Source organism: Labrus mixtus, chromosome 13 (genome assembly GCF_963584025.1).
Source record: "Labrus mixtus chromosome 13, fLabMix1.1, whole genome shotgun sequence".
Lineage (NCBI taxonomy): Eukaryota > Metazoa > Chordata > Actinopteri > Labriformes > Labridae > Labrus > Labrus mixtus.
Genome location: NC_083624.1, coordinates 1,855,275 through 1,873,978, shown reverse-complemented (window position 1 = coordinate 1,873,978; position 18,704 = coordinate 1,855,275). Strand labels below are relative to the sequence as shown.

The window sequence follows — 18,704 nt, the reverse complement described above, 5'->3', positions numbered from 1 at the left end:
CTGGTTGTAGTTCCAAGCGGCTTACAAAAAAATGAAGCCTTGCAAAACTGTAGTTTCTTGGGTGTCCACTTGGGGCCGGCTCCAAAAGCCCAGGAAGTCCCATTAACACCCATGTTAAAATTCCCATTTTAACAAAAGAACTACATGTTTACAGCCAGGTAAAAAAAAACCATTCGGTCTGAAATGTGTAATTCTTTATTTAGACACTGCATGCAGGTTGAAGTTCTTTACAACTCATTTGATATGATTATACGAAGGCTAAGTCTTTACATACATTTGCATAATATTTGCATAATATCTGTTTTCCAGGAGGCTTCAGGTTTGCTTTAACTCCAGTTCTTTGCTTATGACTACATTGATGGAAAGTTCAGTAGAGATGGAATTTCCAATATGGCGACCACCATCATTGAGATCCAGAACACCTCTTCAGAAACCAATGAGACTATGTCCATATTTTATACAGTCTATGTGCAGTTCATGTTCAGGGCAAATGGTATGTATTGGCTGTAAAATCATGCTATGCCAAACTGCATGGTTTTGTGTTATAATAAAGACCATAGGAGTTGGAGTTTGGAAATAAAGCTACCAACTTACATCTAAATCATGCATTGTGTGCACTCTGACTGGTTGTAGCTTCCAGAGGCATTTTTGTCTATGCCTGTTGACCCTTGATATTCATAAAGAACTGACAGGTACAAGATTTAATTGCATTCAGTATCAGGCTGTGTATTTATTTAAAACATTGAGAATGTAATACTTCTGAGAACAGGAAAGAGTTTACATTACTTTAGAGTTAGCAGTAATTAAATCCACTACATGTGGACTATTTATAGGTGGATGCCCTGATGTAATTTGTTGGTCTGAACTGCAAGTACTACTGTCAATTATGCCATTACTGTTGAGCCTAGCTTACTCTGTTACCTTATCAAACTTGTATTTATCCGATTTTAGGCACGGTTTCTTTGAATTCCCCCCTTATCCACTTAATACTTTATAATGCACTGTTTTGTGTTTTTTGAATTTCACATATATTTTGATGCTCTCATGTGTTCCTCTTATTTTGTACTGTAATGTTGGAGCAGCATTTTTCTTATCTTACCTTACTTCAATTTACCTCATCTTATCTCTTATATTGTCTTATCTCAATGTACAACTGTCTGTATTCTACATTATGCAGATGATGCACTTTTTTTGTTTTCTGGTTTAAATGCCAATTCAGATGTGTTCCTATATAATCCATTAAGAATAAGGCTTTACTGAAAAGTATATAATGTCTGACCCTGGTGTCCATATTTTGCTCTGTGGTGTTATCAGACCCTCACAGTAACAGTTCTTGGTGGTACTGACACTGAGGGTCGGGATGAGATGAATCCACTGAGCTGCCCCGCTCCATTCAACGACGCACGGTTAGATTATTTATGAGGGCTCCATTGGTTCAATAATTCATCTAGCCCTCGCTCTGCTGTGGGTGAGTCACGGACAAGCCTTTTACTGAGAACGGGAGGAGAGGGAGCAGGACAACAACCAGTAAGAGAGAGAGGGACAGAGAGAGAGAGAGAGAGAGAGAGAGACATTTGTGGGGTGCAAACTCAATAAGAACTTACCACACCATTACTTTTTTAGGGCTGCTAAATTTAGCACAGCTTCCATGACTCAGGGGAGGGGAAGCAGGGTTAGCCAGCTTTTAGTGTCAAGTAAGTAACCCTGGAAGCCCACATGCATGAAGCATCTTAAGCTAACAAACACAGCTGGAAGTTAGGAAAAGACAGGCTTCAGTCATGTCATTGGCCCATATTATTACACACACACACACACACACACACACACACACACACACACACACACACACACACACACACACACACACGAGGGCTAAGAGGGTGTGTGTGTTCACACAATGCAGACCTCACTGCTGCACAATGGCCAAAACTGTTAGCTCTCCTGGGGAAGAACAATGCATTCCTGTTGACTCCCTCGGATAAATGGATGTGTTGACATATAGAAGCGTTAATATAGGAAGTTGTAAAGGAACCTCCTCTGCCAGTGTGTTTAACTGGCCCTTGATTGCTTGGCAACCACAGGGGCATTGTGGGGCACAGTGTATGCTTTTGATACCAAACAATCAATAGAGTGATGGGTGGCCTGGTGGAGGTTGATGGAAAGCACAATGCATAAAGGAGCACACTGACACACATTCAGAAAAGCGACCACAGGCTCGACACAGTGAACTATATTTGTCTCATTAAATGGGCTTTTGTCCACCGATAGAATCGTGAACTTGAGTGACCTCTTTCTATACACTGTTTGTTTTTTATACATTACCTGGTGGTGTAATGTTAATTCACAGTGTAAAAATATGGACACCAAACGTTTTCCGACATTCTGTTGAGTTCAAAGATTTCCTGTACTACAGCGGTATTCAACCATGTGATTCTTTTTTTGTCATTTAAAAGAGTCTTCTCTCCTGATACAACAACAGTTGTGTGAACAGTTATATCTTGAACCAATGTGCTGAAGAGACAGGAGCCAACAGGGGAGGTGGCCCACATTCCTCAGCAAAATTCTGCTGCTTCATTCATTCATGATGAGTGTGAGTTCGCACAACTGACATCCCTGGGAACAGTATGCTACTGTAGATGTGCTAACTACTATTTCAACTAATGTTACTTATTCTAGCTATTAACATATTTGTTGTAATGAAATGATTCCGGCCTTGAATTTTCTCCATGGATGCGCAATATGAATTTTGTTCGGCAGACCTAAACAGATGACTACTCGCTTCTTACGGCTAAGACTAAAAGACAACTGATGATGTCATCTTTGTTGTTATTAAAAAAGGAAACTCATAGCCTGTTGTCTGCACACCTGATGCTGAGAAAGGCTGAGATGTCAGGAGCAAAGTGGTATTGTGAGATATTCTTTGAGTATAATTCTACTTAGTCATAATATTATCTACAGTGAACTCAAGGCGTGCTCTGCAGGACACATTTTATTAGGACTCTTCTGTTGAATGCTTGGGCATACTTTTCTCCATTTTGGCGTATAAGTATCACAAGTTGCAAACATGAGAACACCTCAGAAGTCAGTGTCAATATACCAATACAGCTGAAATCACCGTAAATAGTATCAGCCAAAATTATTCACCTAGCATTCCTACACAGTTGAAACCCTTGGATAATACATTTTTACAGTACATTTTTTTAAAGTGAGAGAAGTGCAAATTCGTCCATTTGAAAAGCAAACCTCAAAAAAATTCTGACAGCTGACTTCAAAGTTTATTCTCATTTCCTGTTAAAAAATTAAACCAGTTGGTTCCAAATAGCTAAAGAAAAAAAAAAAAAAAAAGTTGCTATGTTGTTAGACCATCAGAAGTAACTAATCCCATTCATCACATGCATACGCTGCCGACAAAGCATCAGGTTAAGAGTCTTGCCCATGGACACATCGGCCATGTTGCTGCAGGAGCTGAGGATCGAACCCTCAAGAGAGACGACGACTCTACCAACTGAGCCACAGCCGCACCATAAATCCTGTTTGCAGACCTATATGTTCTGCTCAGCATCAGAAAAATACATGTGTGACTTCTTAATTGGCCCAGGGAGAGCCTAGAAAAGGTGAACTGCATTGGAAAGGGGAAAAAAATGAGGCCACTTACACATAACCATCATGCCCCATTTACCTCACTTATTACTTCATTTTCCAAGAAAGAGAGACCACTCAATCACAGCGGCATTTACATGTCAGATATTGTGTAAATAAAATCGCTCTGACCTAAATTCTAAGACGTTTTAGTGAATGAGGCGAGCCTACAGTATGTGTGCTCCCTCCTGAGCCCCGTATTGGCTCAATGAAATCCCTATGTGCAGAGAAGAGCCTGCTATCATAATCAGCACGCCTGCAGCTGCATAGAACACTGAATCAACCCGGCCCTCCTGATGGGATGCCTTGAAATCCAATTTTCCTGTCAATCTAAGCGACTCCACGATGTTCTATACTGTCCCTCTAATAGCTGAATCTCTTGTAAACCATCTACATGCCTCTCTCATTAGCCTGGCTTGATTGCTCTCCTCCTGATGATACCACAGACCTGGTTAGCGTGTCTGATTTGTATGGCTTTCATCATCATTTCCACCACAAATACACACTAAACCGTCTCCCCAGCTGAAATATCACCACAAGGGGACATAAAAAAAAAGATGCACTTTCTTTTTAAGCTGCTCTATTTCATAGAGCGATAGTGCCACAGAACAGAACAGACTGCCAAGAGGTACCAGCATGCATCTGAATAAGTATTAGCTAAACAGGAAATTGCCAGTAAATCTACAGCTCTGCCAGCAGAAACATGACTGGGCTTCATCCATCTGCGAAAATGGCAACTCTCTTAATATTCAGCCTAAATTAATCGCATCAGTTGGTACAGTAAACACAGGGTTTTTGATGCATCGATGGCTCCGTGAAACCGAGCTGCAGACGGTCTAATAAGCTAAATGTTTTGGACCTACGTAGCTGAAGGAAAGCAGAAGCAACATAGACTGGATCCTCTTCAAACGGGGAATGATCCGCCTCCGAAAAACAGTGATCAAGACTCTGCCGTGCGTGGGAGGTGGGAATGAAAGCACATCACCATCCAAACTCCAACCGCGGCAATCATCATATAGAAAGCTACTTCAGAAACACATTTACACATCAATAGGAGAGGCAGAATGACACATATTATTATAATAGAGAATGTGTTTACAGTAAGGCAAGGCTCTTTGAATCTGAACGACCCAGTATACGTCAGATTGAAGGCAACAGGCGTTTCGCTGTAAACTGCATGAGGCAATTATTCAGCATGAGGTCCATGTCTGCATCCAAGACTCTTGTGCTGGGGGCGATAACATTATGCAACCGCAGTGACATAAGCACAGGTCCAAGGAAAGAGGGAGAAGCCAACAAGGTCGCTGCACTTTGAATAACTGCGGATGGAAAAGCCATTTCAGGAGACCTTGGGCTATCTCGGGATGAAAGGGCACAACAGAGTGAACCCAGTGACATTAAGAAGGAGCCGGCGCCAGTATAAAAGAGGCCTGTAATATCAAAACAGCATTGCATCAAGGTAATGGCGCACATGCACAAATGCAGGCAAATGACCGTCGTCTACCGAAATTCTAACCATTTCTCTCTGAATGTCTGCAGAGACAAATGGGATCAATGGGATTGCATTTGACCTCACCAGTTCAATTTCATTGCCTCTGGGCGAACATGTGACAGTGCTCAAACCCTCTCAGTCATGGATCTAGTACTCGATACTCTTCCCAGATTGTTTGGTCGAGTTACTGGTACCTTAAGCTCCCAAAGTTGCAGTTAGACTCTGGAAAATCAGCAATCGAGATCTTGTTTGTTGTGTTTTTTCTATTAAATGTATCAAAAGAAAGTCTATTTCCAGCACTTCATGAGGGAGAGACACCACATGTCACATGTCATCACAAATCTCTAAAAGCAAAGCAGATACACACAAGAGTCAGCTCTGGGTGTCGGGATGCTGCTGATCAACTAACCCACCTCTTAACTGAACACACGCATGCTGATTCAGCCGCTTCCAGGATAATCCCCCCCCCCCCCTTACTGGTAAATATGTGCTGTGACCTGGTAGTCCAGAGGAAGGTTATGAACATGTCAACACATCTGCACACACACACATCTGCACACACGAGCCAGCAGAGGCTGTCTTCAATCTGTCAGGTAGAGCAGCACAGAGGCTTTCAGTCTCATTAACATTCTGCATCTGGCTTCATCACACACACACACACACACACACACACACACACACACACACACACACACACACATGCCACCCCTGACCACACGTCTAGACATGCCCCTGCTGCCGTGTCCCTAAAATTTAAGCAGTCAGTAGGGGGAGCTCTTTGAGACTATGCGACTTTTGCTGTTTATGTATCTGCAGTAAAATAGGACCAATAAGCTTGAGATGACGAGGGTTTGATCAGGTGGGGTGTGAATGTGAAGAGAAAATTAAGATGAGGCATCAAGATCTCATCAATTCTACAGCATGGAAAGACACTACGGTATCTATATTGATACATTAAATTTGTGAAAATGTGATATATGCATTAACGTATTAAAATACCCAGATGACCCAACAAATCAAGTTGCAAATTTGTCGTTATTACATTTTTTTCCTTTTCAGCAATTTTCAACATTTTACTGCAACCACCTAGTGCCAATATAAATGTACCTTTTCATGTGCACACAATAGTTTTATGAGACTGTAAATGGCTTGACCTCTCCATGGCTCACCACCAGGTGTTTGTTTTGATCAAGACAAAGACATTTGTATCCATGTCTCTACATTTGTGGGGGGAAATTTCTGCATCTGCTCCACTCACATTCTAACACAGGTGTTAATGCACAATCTGCTCTTTTTATCTCATGTGCAGCCGTTTTTTTTTTTTTTCCTTTTCAGGAGGACATAAAAGAAAGAAGCAATGAATGGAAGCCAGATAATTGAAGTCTGGCCATAGAGAGTACAGACCGCAACCTTAGAGCATGTAGCGTGGAGAAGAGGGGAAAGAGGTGCAGAAAAGGAGAGTGTGAGGTTGTTAGTGAAGGGGAGGGAAACGGTTGGATGCGTGGCGGAGAGTGAGCACAGCTGGAGTCCAGTCTGCAGCTTTACTCACGGCTACACCAGATGATGGGTGGAGAGGTCACACGTTGAGGGAGCTTTTACCGTGCCAGAGGCTATCAGACAGGTTCCGCTTTTTAGAAAATGAATGCACGGACGGGAAGCTGCTGCTGGCTGAGGTAACTTCAAAGTGCTCACCTCCATCTTTTATCTGACTTACTAGAAACCTTCCTTACAGCCACCCAACATGGACAACAGTAAAGCCCCGCTTCCAGATCATACTAGTGTAATAAGGGTTGTAGCAATCATCAGCATCTGTTGATATTTGTTCCTTTATTTTTCTTATATTGCTTTATTTAAGATTAAACTGTCAACCTGCCATTCCATTTACAGCTACGTCACTATTTCAGAAGGACAATTGCAGGTTTTGTAGCTCTGCATGCTAATACCACAAGAGTAATGAACCTGAATGGATTATGCAGGCTAATCCTGATAATAATATTATGGGATGAAGGCTCCAAGAGAAAGGTTTATACCTCTCAGAACACACACACACACACACACACACACACACACACACACACACACACACACTCACTACAAATGAATGATGTAAATATACTAGAAACTGACTTTTCATGTAAACTGTTAAAAACACTGGACTGTGGTCGATAAAAGGCTGCAAAGAACGCAGAATACCAAACAGCATTTTATGGCCTGTGGTGTCAATATTCACATACATTTACTGTAGTGTTTTTTCTATATTCATGTCGTTAGAAAAAGCATGTAAAATTTGTTTTTCATATGTGACATCAGATTGAAAGTCATTGCAATTTAAAGTTAGTGTGTGACTTCTTCACACATGGAAATGCTGGGAATCAAACCCCCAACCTTCCGGTTGAGAGATGACCGACTCTACCACTGAGCCACAGGCCGAGTGCAAAAGATTACCATGAAATAATATTAATCTTGTGTTAATCACAGACCTTATTTCAGTCACCTCGTTAAGAAAATAAAAAAAAAAACAATACACTTCAACACAGAGATGTAAGAATGTTTCATCTGGGGTTTTTTTTGGACTCTTCCTGGAGCCAACTGTACTGTCGGGATGATGGTGAGATACATTGCACACAAAATATGCTCATGCACACAAACTGCCCAACTTGGTGACTCTGTCTGCATATCGAGCGATCCTGCAGAGCATGTCAACTCCAAGGCTGAGAGATTGATGGTTTAGAGTCTGTATTTGTTTGCGGAGAAGAAGTCTGATAAACTATCCATGTCCTTCACATCAGTAGATGTTTTTTAGAGGTGCGCTATGTTTGTGTTCGTGTAAGATAAGAGAGAGAGAGAGAGGAGAGTGAGAGAGAGAAGGAGAAAGAGGGAGAGTTTGTGTGTTAGTTTGAAGGGATCTCTCAGCCTAGGCAGCCTTGTCAGACTGACAGAGCATTGATGCTAAGCGCTTGTATTAGCATTTTATCAAGTGACCTCCCTGCTCTCCAGCCTGCCTCTGAAAAAAAACTGTTTTCTTTTCCACTCCAGCCTTCAGTCATCCTTTCCGAAAAGACACGAGAACACAGGACAGATCACTCTCCCTCTGAATGTCCAAACAATATCAACTCCATGTGTATGCAGCCCTGTTTATGTGCTGTGTGTACATGCAGTGTAAAGAGGGCAAAATTAACTGTTTCACCTCCAGCAGCAGCTTTCTGATGCTCTCCCAGAGGCACTTTATTGTTGCCTCAGCTGCCTGATTGTTAATTACTCCTCTGGTAATTAGTGCTTGTCCATAATTGGGATAGGGACTCCTGACTGTCATCCACCCACGACGCCCTTTGTTGATTGTGTTCATTGTTGGACGGGGGCACACAAACACACACATATAAGACACACACCGTCAGTCCTGCTGCCTTAATGTTTCCGGGCATGCAGCTGTGACTGATGTTGTAACAGGACACAAGGGGATCAGTTAAAGTTCATCCTGCACGCGGGATGCAAGAACAATGGAGGATCTCAAGGGGACGACGGGTTTGGGGTTTGATGCTCACTGCCTGCCTTGAACACACTCCCATCATCACCATTAATGTGGAGCTTACTTTTTAGTTTTTAACCCGGATTCAGAAATATGAATCTGCAAAGGACCTGCAACAAAAAAGTGCAGTTTTTTTAAGTGCAGTATCAAGGCCAGATTTGTGAAATTTTCCTCATTTTTTCACTCAGGAGAAATCACTGCGCTCTTGAATCAAGGTGGAGTCCCTCTCATCAAGGCTGAGTGCCTTTTGACTGACACAGTAAAGGCTTTTTGTATTTATCCTTCTTTCTGCTATTTAAGAAATGTTCATGTCTTGATATTTAAAACATGCTTCAGCCTGGAGTTTTTACACACATTTCTCAGAGTCAGAGCTCATTCAAGACAAGATGTAGATCTCAAAGATCATTCCCTGATTTTTATACTCCTCGTCCGCACACATGGTTGATAAAGTAAATTAACCTCACAACAAAGAGCGAAACAGCGCCCTTTCTGTCAGTTTTTTGTTTTTTTTACCTTTGTCTTAATCGGAACATCAATGTTGTTTCTTTTCTCTTGTTTTTCATCATCTGTGGTTATCATCTTTGCTTTGTTTGTTACCAATGTTGAATTTCAGCTCCAAACAGGAGGGACACAACTAACCCGTGCTGACGCAACTTGTCACTTCACAGGCATTTAGTCAACTGAAAGTCTTTGAGATTATAACTTTACACCAATAAAATCTACTGCGGCTGATGGTACTGTACGTGGCAGGGCTGTGTGGTATGGTTAAAGTCCTGCATTCGTTTTCTGTACCAGCCTATGCATTGAAAGGTCATCAGAGCTGGAGCCAAACCGGTTTACATCGGCTATGAGACTGTTGGCTCCCTGGACAAGTGACCAGTAAACCCCATGGCCCACCAAATCCACCATCCTCAAACTCCCGACTGACTACTTAGACTGTATCAAAACAAAACAACCACAATATGGTTTCAATCAGTTTGAAAAATCCAGAAAAAACTTTCATGAGCCAGGTTATGACATCATACTGTTTCATACTGTTTGCTTTCACCCATACTTATAAAGAGAGAGCATGGCAGCTTACAGTACAGCTACACACCAGACAGCACATGATATTTTAGAGCATTTTCTTTTCTGTTTCAACAACAAAGACTGGCATCAGACTTTTGTATTATTTGTGTGTTTTTGTATTTGTCTGTTGGACCAGGATATTGGCTAAAGCCTTGATATGATTAGTATAAGTGTCACTACAAACATCCAAAGGAGTCAGTACAAAAGTAATCATATCTGAGTCCACACTTTAGTCTAGTAAAGTGCTGCAATTTTTTGTACACTGTGCGAAAAACCGCTCATAACCCAACCCCCTAATCCTTTAATGACCACAATAATGACAATTACTTAAGTAAATGGAAGTCAATGAACTAAAACACCTGATCTCAGCCAATAAGTTAATGGAAGGTAATTATACTGTGTCCGGCCAAGCTGAGCTCGCTCCAAAACAGAACCAGTACATTAGGATGCCTGCTGCAAGCGTACACACATTAGCATTACAGGACCCCGGGGCACTCACTGTATACCTGCTTTCTTTTGGCTTAGCCTGACAGATCGACCTGTCTTATTAAATCTACAGTTATTGACTCTTAGTTGTGTGTGTGTGTGTGTGTGTGTGTGTGTGTGTGTGTGTGTGTGTGTGTGTGTGTAGCCTGCAGGAAGTTGTAGGAGTCTGCAGGTCCACTGCTTGACCTTTTATCACATCACCTCTCTGATTAAATCCATGTAGAGCTCAGATAAGGAGCAACGAGGCTCTACACTCTGTGGAGGAAAATCTATAAGATCCTACAGTCAGGGGTCTCCAACAGAGTTTGAATGTGTGTCACGTTCAGTTACAAAATAAAAGAAATAGACCATGAGTGTGTGGACATATTTTAAATGTACTAAATTTTAACAAATATATTCACTGATTGAATTTTTAAAAAACTGCTTAGGTAAGCATCTGGTTATAGACTAAATCACACTCTAGGGATGTTCATTTTCTGATGGGAATATTTAGTAGTTGTTTTTTGGCTTGCCTACCTGTGAGGTTGTAAATAAATGCTCAATACTTTAATACTTTTTGATTCCGTGTTAAAAAAGGTCTTCTTTATTTTAATATTTAACAGTATTAAAAAGTAACAAAGCTTTAAAAAGCTAAAAATCTTCCATCATATTTCAAATTCAAAGCTGCTGCGAGAGTAAAGCCCAATTCACACATACTCCGTGCGCGCCGTGGTCCGTCAGCGCCGCGCACTACGTTGTACTTAGCTGCCACTCTAGTCCATCACTGTGTTCACACAGGGCGCGCTGCGGTCCGTCTCCGGAGCGTGCCACCGACGGCACTACGCTCTGCTCCGTTTCAAATACGCAGCGAGTCTATTTTCGCATAATATGACAGCCCGGACAGGAAGTCAGACAAGGAAACGCACAGAGCATCCGGTCAATTTCAAAATAAAACACAATATACGGATTCGCGATCGTATTTTTCATCACTTTTATCGACATTACGTCAAAACAGGAACCGAATTAACAACAACGCATCCTCAGAAAGACAAAGCAACATGTTGTTTGCATGTTTTTCTCTTTATTCCCGCGGGATCTTGTAGTTCTCCTGTGATGTGTCATGGGTGCGCTCCGCTGCGCTGACGTCCCAGAAACGGATCCAGTGTGAATGGGCGCGAGCCGTCCGACGGAGCAAAACCGCGGCGCTGACGGACCGCGGCGCGCACGGAGTATGTGTGAATTGCGGGTTAGAGAGAAAGCAGCAGTGGTCTGTTCAAATTCAACTCTGGGTTCAACTTGATAATGAGTCTAAATTGCATATATACCTCGGCAAAATATCAGTACCAAAACTTTGCCAATTTGTGCAACACAGACATAGTGCTGGAAGTTACTTACACTTTTTCATTAATAAGAACAATACATTACCCAATATCATGAGATTACGACTTCCTATTTCTGTTGCAATGGAATGGAAACGGATGAATTGGGTACTGAAGTTGAACAATCTGGTATCATGACAACCCTAGTTTCCAACTCATGATCGCAGTTTCCTTGAAATTATGAACCTTGCTTACCAAGCTAGTACTAGCATTAGCCGTTAGCTTAGAGCGTGTAAAGCCTTGACTCTTCTCCAGCCGGATCCTGTAATCCAAATAAGGTCACCTCTGGGAGTAATTAACGTATCAGATATCAGACTGAAGGTGCCCATCCACGTTACCAATCAATAAGGATCGTTGGGCACTTGTACCGTCTGGCTTTGAAGATATTCAGACCGGAACTGTACATGGCCATGAATCATCTACACATCAAGACGTTCAGACGAGATGGAACAGCTCCTTCTATGTAAGTACAATTCTTACACTTAAGATCAAAATATTTCATTTGAAAACCTTGCAGTTGTTGCTGTTAGCTGTTTGTATGTGCAACCAGCACAAGGTTCATTGCAAATACATTTCTTTGGAGTCATTTTAATATAATAATTTTAAAGCTCTTTCAATAAGAAATGCAATGCCAGGTTTACTTCAGCTTAGCCTTACACACATAATACCAACAACAACAAGAACACTATTAATTATAATTTAAAAAATATCAGTATCAGATCTGAGAAAAAGTGGATGATGCAACTCTACTTCAGGAAAGCAACCAAATGGGGGATTACTACGGTGGTGTGCTCCACTTCTTGTTGTTGTCTATAATGATTTAATGCAAGAGAATAGATTGAATACAACAGAAATATTAACGTCTATCTCTGAGACTAAACACTGATATTTTTCCCACATATATGACATTCATAAAGTGTCCAACAAAGGGCTCTTATTAGCCCCACTAAAAATGTCTTCTCTCCCCTTACTCCAGCCTTCATGGTACACAAGTAGAAAAACGTTAAAACACAAACTTACAATCAGGAAAATTAGTTCATGAACAGCTGATAAAACCTAGAAAAGTATGAAATGGCTCGCCATGAATCCATCATATTCCAGCATACTTACACGCTCATTTAAATAAACGGATACACGTTAAGATGCCATGGCGATGTTCCTTTGCACATGATTGAGAAGACAATGGAAAAACACCGTCATAATTAGTGTTCGCTGGTAAATCGAATCCATAAGTCAAGATTCTTATTCCACTTAATGAGCCAATCATTTCCGCCTCAAACCATGCACGCCGAACATTATGCAAGATAAGCAGTTACAGGTTTTAAGGAGCACTAATACATGTCTTGTGGGGGGGGGGGGGGGGGGGGGGGGGGGGTTAGTGAAAGCACCCATGACAATTTAAATGGTTTTCCAGTCATGTGACCCTCATCTTGAAAAAAAAAAAGACTCCAATTAAGTCGGTTTCCATCAACTATTTATGTAAAGCAAGCCTGAGGTTCATTATACATATTCTCCATTCCTGGAAAACAAAGAAACTGCTGCTAGTGCAAATAAGACAATTTTACCGTATTCATTAACATTAACTGATTGCCGTCTGGAAACGAGCCAGAATTCCCATCAGCCCTGGAGGCATTTCCAGTCATGGCTTGGATGCACCTGCCTGCTGAAGCCCAGTCAACCCCAAAATGTTGCTCTGAACGACTCAGAGAAGCATGCATAAGACTCCAGGGACCCCCACAAGGAAATGAGGAATAACTTCACTGCCGAGCATTTCATTAACTAAATGGCATCACATGGAGAGAACAGAAAATAAAGATGAATGTGGTCATTATTCTATTGCCTCATGGTTTTAAATCCTCCCATCTCGGATATAACATCATATCTACTGACAGAAATCGGATCAACTGGTATTGATACATGAAAAATAAGACAGACACCAAAGTTCTAGTCCTAAAGGGCAGTGTCCAGTCTGTCCAGATAATTCCCAAAGGTAAGGTTGGTTCAACCTGGTAGCTGTTTCCCCTCCTTTGATTCGGGTAATGACGGTATTTAGTGGGCATCTGGAGGGTCAGAGCTTTAACCTTGAGAAACAGTGAAACCAACTTCTGATGTGTTTATCAGAAAAAAAATGCATCAAGATGGTTTGGTCAAAAAGGAATTGAAAAGGAATTCATTAAGATCAATATTGGCAAGTCAAAGTTACAAAAATTTGAAAAGGCTGAGATTGAAGGCTTTAAAACCGAGGTTGGTTATTAAAGTGATCATGATGTCATCTTCCATAACCATTGTGTGATCATCAATATATAATTATTTTTCATATAAACGATTATGTAGAAGAACATAGCACTTAGGGCCTCCTTACTTTGTGATACATTTTCTAACTATTGGTCACTTTGTATTCCCATTATGTGAGAGAATTGTACACCGCATTTAAAGAGCCCATATTCTGCCCTTTTTGGGGTTCGTATATTTAATCTATGTTCCTACTTTTGTACGTTCACAATAGATAAAGTCCGAAAAAAGTGTCTGTTTTCATGTACTGCTCCTCCTTGCTCCCTCTACGCTCTGAGTCCGTCAGCTACACTCTGTTGAGCCCCCACTGTTAGACCCCACGTGGGCCAAGTCTGCTCTGATTGGTCTGCCGAGCCGCTCTGTCGTTATTGGTCAGTTGCTCAGCACGCTTCTCGGAAATTTCAACATGAGCTGCAGGGCTTGCCACAACGAGCCAATGGGCTTAGATCAGTGATCTCACACTGACGATGACGCCGCACTGACAAATCTTTATCGAGGGGGGCTAGAACCGAGCGTTACATGAGGCTAATGCTACAGCTAACAGGAGGACGTAGGAGAAGCTGCGTTTCCGCGGACTTTGAATTTTTGCACATAGATGTGCCTAAACATGCACAGGACACTTGGAAAACACACTAAAGAGCATATAAAACCAGAAAAAGAAGAATATGGGACCTTTAAGTTGCTTTAAAACCCTTGGCACTTCATTTTCCATCGGAATAATATGAACTTTATGTGAGTTCTCAAATGCCGTTCCTATTTTAATATCTACCACAGTGTGCAAACACTTGCGTTGACTAATGACTGGTCAACTACAACAATGAGTTTATCTAACCGACATGTAACCAACGGCGGTAAAATAGCGCCAATATCAGCAGTGCATTACATTTATGCAGGAACCTTCTTTGGTTTCCTAAGCTAACATTAGCTAGCTAACGTACTTGGGCGGTTCTAGGCAGGGGCCAACAGGGGCCAGTGTCCCTGTAACACCGAGCTTGGTCCTCCCTGTGGCCACCCCTCCAAAAGGAAGCGCACATACACAGTAACTCAACAACCGGACTCAAAATCTAGTATTAAATACTGTTACTGAAACAAATATAAAACATGGTATTTAATGATGTGCGCTATGTTTTGGCATATTATATATATATATTTAAAGCGATAATCTTTGTCTATTTTTCACCTGGGATGTTCCCCTCTGACAAAACAACTGGCCCCAGTTTGGCCCCCTCAGTAAAAGTGGTCTAGAACCGCCACTGCTAACGTAGATTACATTCCGGCAAAAAGTAAAAACATATTATCGACTTTTGGCCAGTTAACCACATTGGGTTCGGTGTACGTCACACCTCTGTTTTTACCGATGCCCAGGATGCTTATTCCCGCCAACAGAGCACAAGCGTGAGGAGCAGGATGCTAACTGCAGTTCACTTTCAGGCCACCAGTGTCAGTAAAAAACAATGTTCTAAAAGTTCCACATAATAGGCTACCTTTAAGTTGAAAAGAGCAGATTTTTCTTCTAAGAAAATATAACCAAAATGAAAATGATTGGATTTGTAAGAAATGATTAACAAATAGGCTATACAGTATTTGCAGCTTAAATTCCTAGTTTTGAGGAAATCAACATCGTAAGTAGAACACTGATGCAGGTGAAGTGAAATCTGTTGGCTGCTGTAGGTGTAGAAGAATATGTATGAAGACTGTGTGGGTCATTAGGGAAAATAATAAACATAATCAAAATTGAAAACCACACACTCACATATATCTCCAGGAGGAGGCTACTTCAGGTGCAACACTGACTGGTGATGCAATGAAAAAGACACTAGGCATCGTTTTCTGTCTTCTCAATGTATTGCACATTTTAATTTGTTTCATTTTTGTCTTTCGATCTTGTGTGGACGACTTACTCAGAGTTGCTTTGTGAGCGCTTTCACCTCCTCCAACCCATCAGAGAGAAGAAGATCCTGATCCTGGGGTGGATTCAGGTTCAGATCCAGAACGCAGGTTTGAAGACTCGCGTCTCCGCAGATTGAAGGATCTGATGTGAGTTCCAGACCGGGGATCCGTGAAGACCGCTAGACCCCGGAGGATTAATGCCCTGATATCAAATCTCACACTGGTCGTTCATCAGGCTAATAAACTCTTCGTCCTCCCCTCGTGCTGGTTTGAGGGGTTAAACCGGAGGATCCCGGATACACGACCTCTTTCTTTGCTGGGGTTCTCCTTGGGAACTGTGGTGCCTTCATGAGCAGCTCGTAAAATGAACACTCAAGGTGTGTGGATAAACCACTAGAATCGGGTTTCATTCATGACAAGTATTTTAAAGTAGCCTGATAATAATGTGGTTGTAGTGTTATTCAGATATAAAATTAATGTTCAGAAAATACATTACTGTTAAGTCTTTTTAAAATATCAAAGGGCTAAGATCTGCTTTTTTTTATGTCTGTAATGGTTTAAAGAGCACCACTTTTATGTTTCTTTTGAATAAATAAAATACACAGGCTAGTAAAATTTTTGAAAGTTTTTCAGTAGCCTATTTGTTCGATGAATGCAAACAAATGATTCACCTTTTCAATCTGTTGTTATGTGACATGTATTAGGCATAATGTATTATTGATGTATTATTCACGTGCAGTAGGCATAAACATACCATTTCAACATCTATCTAATAACACTGTTTGTCTATTTTCAAAATATCTGTTGCGTTTTCCCGTGGCACGCTCAAATTCTCCTATTCCTGGCAGCAAGTGAAAGCAGCACTAGCCATAGGACAATCGCTCTCACTCTGCTCCTGATTGGCTCAGATGAAACAAGCTGGCTGTGGTCACACTCTGCCCATATGTCCCCCCTCCTCAGCCCCCTCAAGATCATGGTGGTGCTGTCTGTCTGTCATTCAGTATGTGAGACAAGTCTGACCCTGATGTGTCTGGCAGCTACTGGTTCCTCTTCTTCCTTATAGGCTGCTCTTAATGGCCAAAATATGGAAATCCCAGTATATTGTAAAAATGTAAATAGAGTTTTTCTACATTTTAATGGAGAGTTGCAGCTTTACCAGCCCAAAGAATTGCATTTAGTGTTATCCCTTTCACTTATACAACAGGAGACGTTAACAGATTCCATCTGAAAAAATATGCAAAACTGGTTGTAATGTCTGCCATTGTGACAGAAAGGTGGTGTGTTCATATGCATGTTTTATTATTGAAAGGAATATATATATATTTTTAAAAGAGGCTACATTTGCATTGCATAACTTAGTTGGTCAAAACCCTGAACACATATTAGAAGCTCAGTTAACTCACATATTTATGGTAGCAGGAGAACTTTAAACTTGAACACGCTTCAAATAAAAACTCCAATCATTCTTTGTGTGACATTATAGGCCCTTGAGTTTAATGTGGTTGTGATATTCAACACTTAACAAGATGAGATTAATTGTGTAGCAGCTTTGTGTTTTTTGCTGAGTAAAGACATTTGTTCTGTGCGTAGTGGACTTTCTCTCTGCAGACCGAGGCTATCGTCTCTTTTATAACTATGCTTCCAGCTTTTAACCTGGGGACTCTCCTTTGTTGCTCGACCACACTATTGTGAACTTGTGGATAGTTGCCTGGAAACAGAAAAAAAAAACCTTACCTCCCATGGTCCGAGGGCAACCCACGGTAATTGATATCACCAGAGGACAGCCACTGTTTACTCCCATCCATGGAAACAGACCCCTGCTGGTGTCTTTTCACAGGGATGTGGATACAGTGACACAGGATGTCAGCAATCTATCTTTTTTAACATGGCACTGACGTTTTTTAAATCTAATTCTAATTACTAAAGCATGTTAAAAAGAGCCCCAGATCATGAATAATGCCTGACATATAACTAAATCATGTTTCATTGATTCTTGTTGTTTTCTTCTGACATTATTTCTTGCACTTGATGAACTCCAGTCTGGGATTCTTATCCTATTAGCCAGAGGTTAAAGAGCTGACTTATGTAGAGCCCCACTGCATGTTCCTCCTTCCTCTTTGTTGTTTATACCTATTTCAACTGAGCACAGCCACATGCACACACACACACCATCTCCTCATGTGGTGTAAGTGGACAGGAAGAAACCATGTTGTGACAATTAGCTTTAATTCACTTATGTAATCTCGACATTCCCCTTGTCTCCCATGTTGATCCTTTAATGTTTGAAGGCAGCGGAGCATATGGCCTCCGTAAAGTGCAGGAATTTAAGGCTTAGGAATCATTAACAGTTTAAAGAAAGGAAAAGAGATTATTTTCACTGGTGTGCAGAGACCCTGCAGCTTGTGGAGCTTCAAACTGCAGTCACTAAGTGTTACCGCAACAGTTCATTAAGTCTCTCACTGACAGACCTTCAGGACCTCCACACTGTGAGTGAGCTGGTAATTCAGTAATTCGGTTTACAGCTCAGCTCAGGGATGCTGCTCACTAGGTTACAAGGTAGTAGACAGCCATTGGTTGAGATTCCAAAATGTCCTGTCACTGATATCCATTTAAACGCTTAAATGTAGGCTTCATAGCTCATATTTCATATTTGATTTGATTTGCTCATTTCAGTGTATGGTTCCAACACAATAACACACAATGTGAGATATGTTCTCTTAATGCTGAAACACTGTCGAGCAAACAGGAGCAGGTAGAATTTAAAAAAAGATACTGTTGAAACAGAATAAGATGGCTAACCCGTTGTTTTCTTTTTCTTTCACAAATCAAGAATAAATCAACAATACATTCATTATTTATATGTAGACATGAAAACAAAACTAAACACAGGCTATAAGGTTTTCAGTAGCATATTGATCTAACAGAAAATACAGAAAAAAAAACAGGTTTCTCC

The 18,704-nt window shown here is 41.2% G+C and overlaps 2 protein-coding genes across 2 annotated transcripts in view; one reads left to right on the top strand and one right to left on the bottom strand.

Moving 5' to 3' along the window:
• si:dkey-91i10.2 (uncharacterized protein LOC555224 homolog) overlaps positions 1-16,106 on the bottom strand; it is a 64,556-nt gene extending 48,450 nt beyond the window's left edge. Inside the window, exon 1 of the mRNA XM_061053102.1 lies at positions 15,763-16,106. The gene's annotated coding sequence lies outside the window, so the exon portion shown is untranslated. The remainder of the gene's footprint in view (positions 1-15,762) is intronic.
• slc49a4 (solute carrier family 49 member 4) overlaps positions 1-18,704 on the top strand; it is a 178,605-nt gene that overhangs the window by 45,914 nt on the left and 113,987 nt on the right. The window lies entirely within an intron of this gene.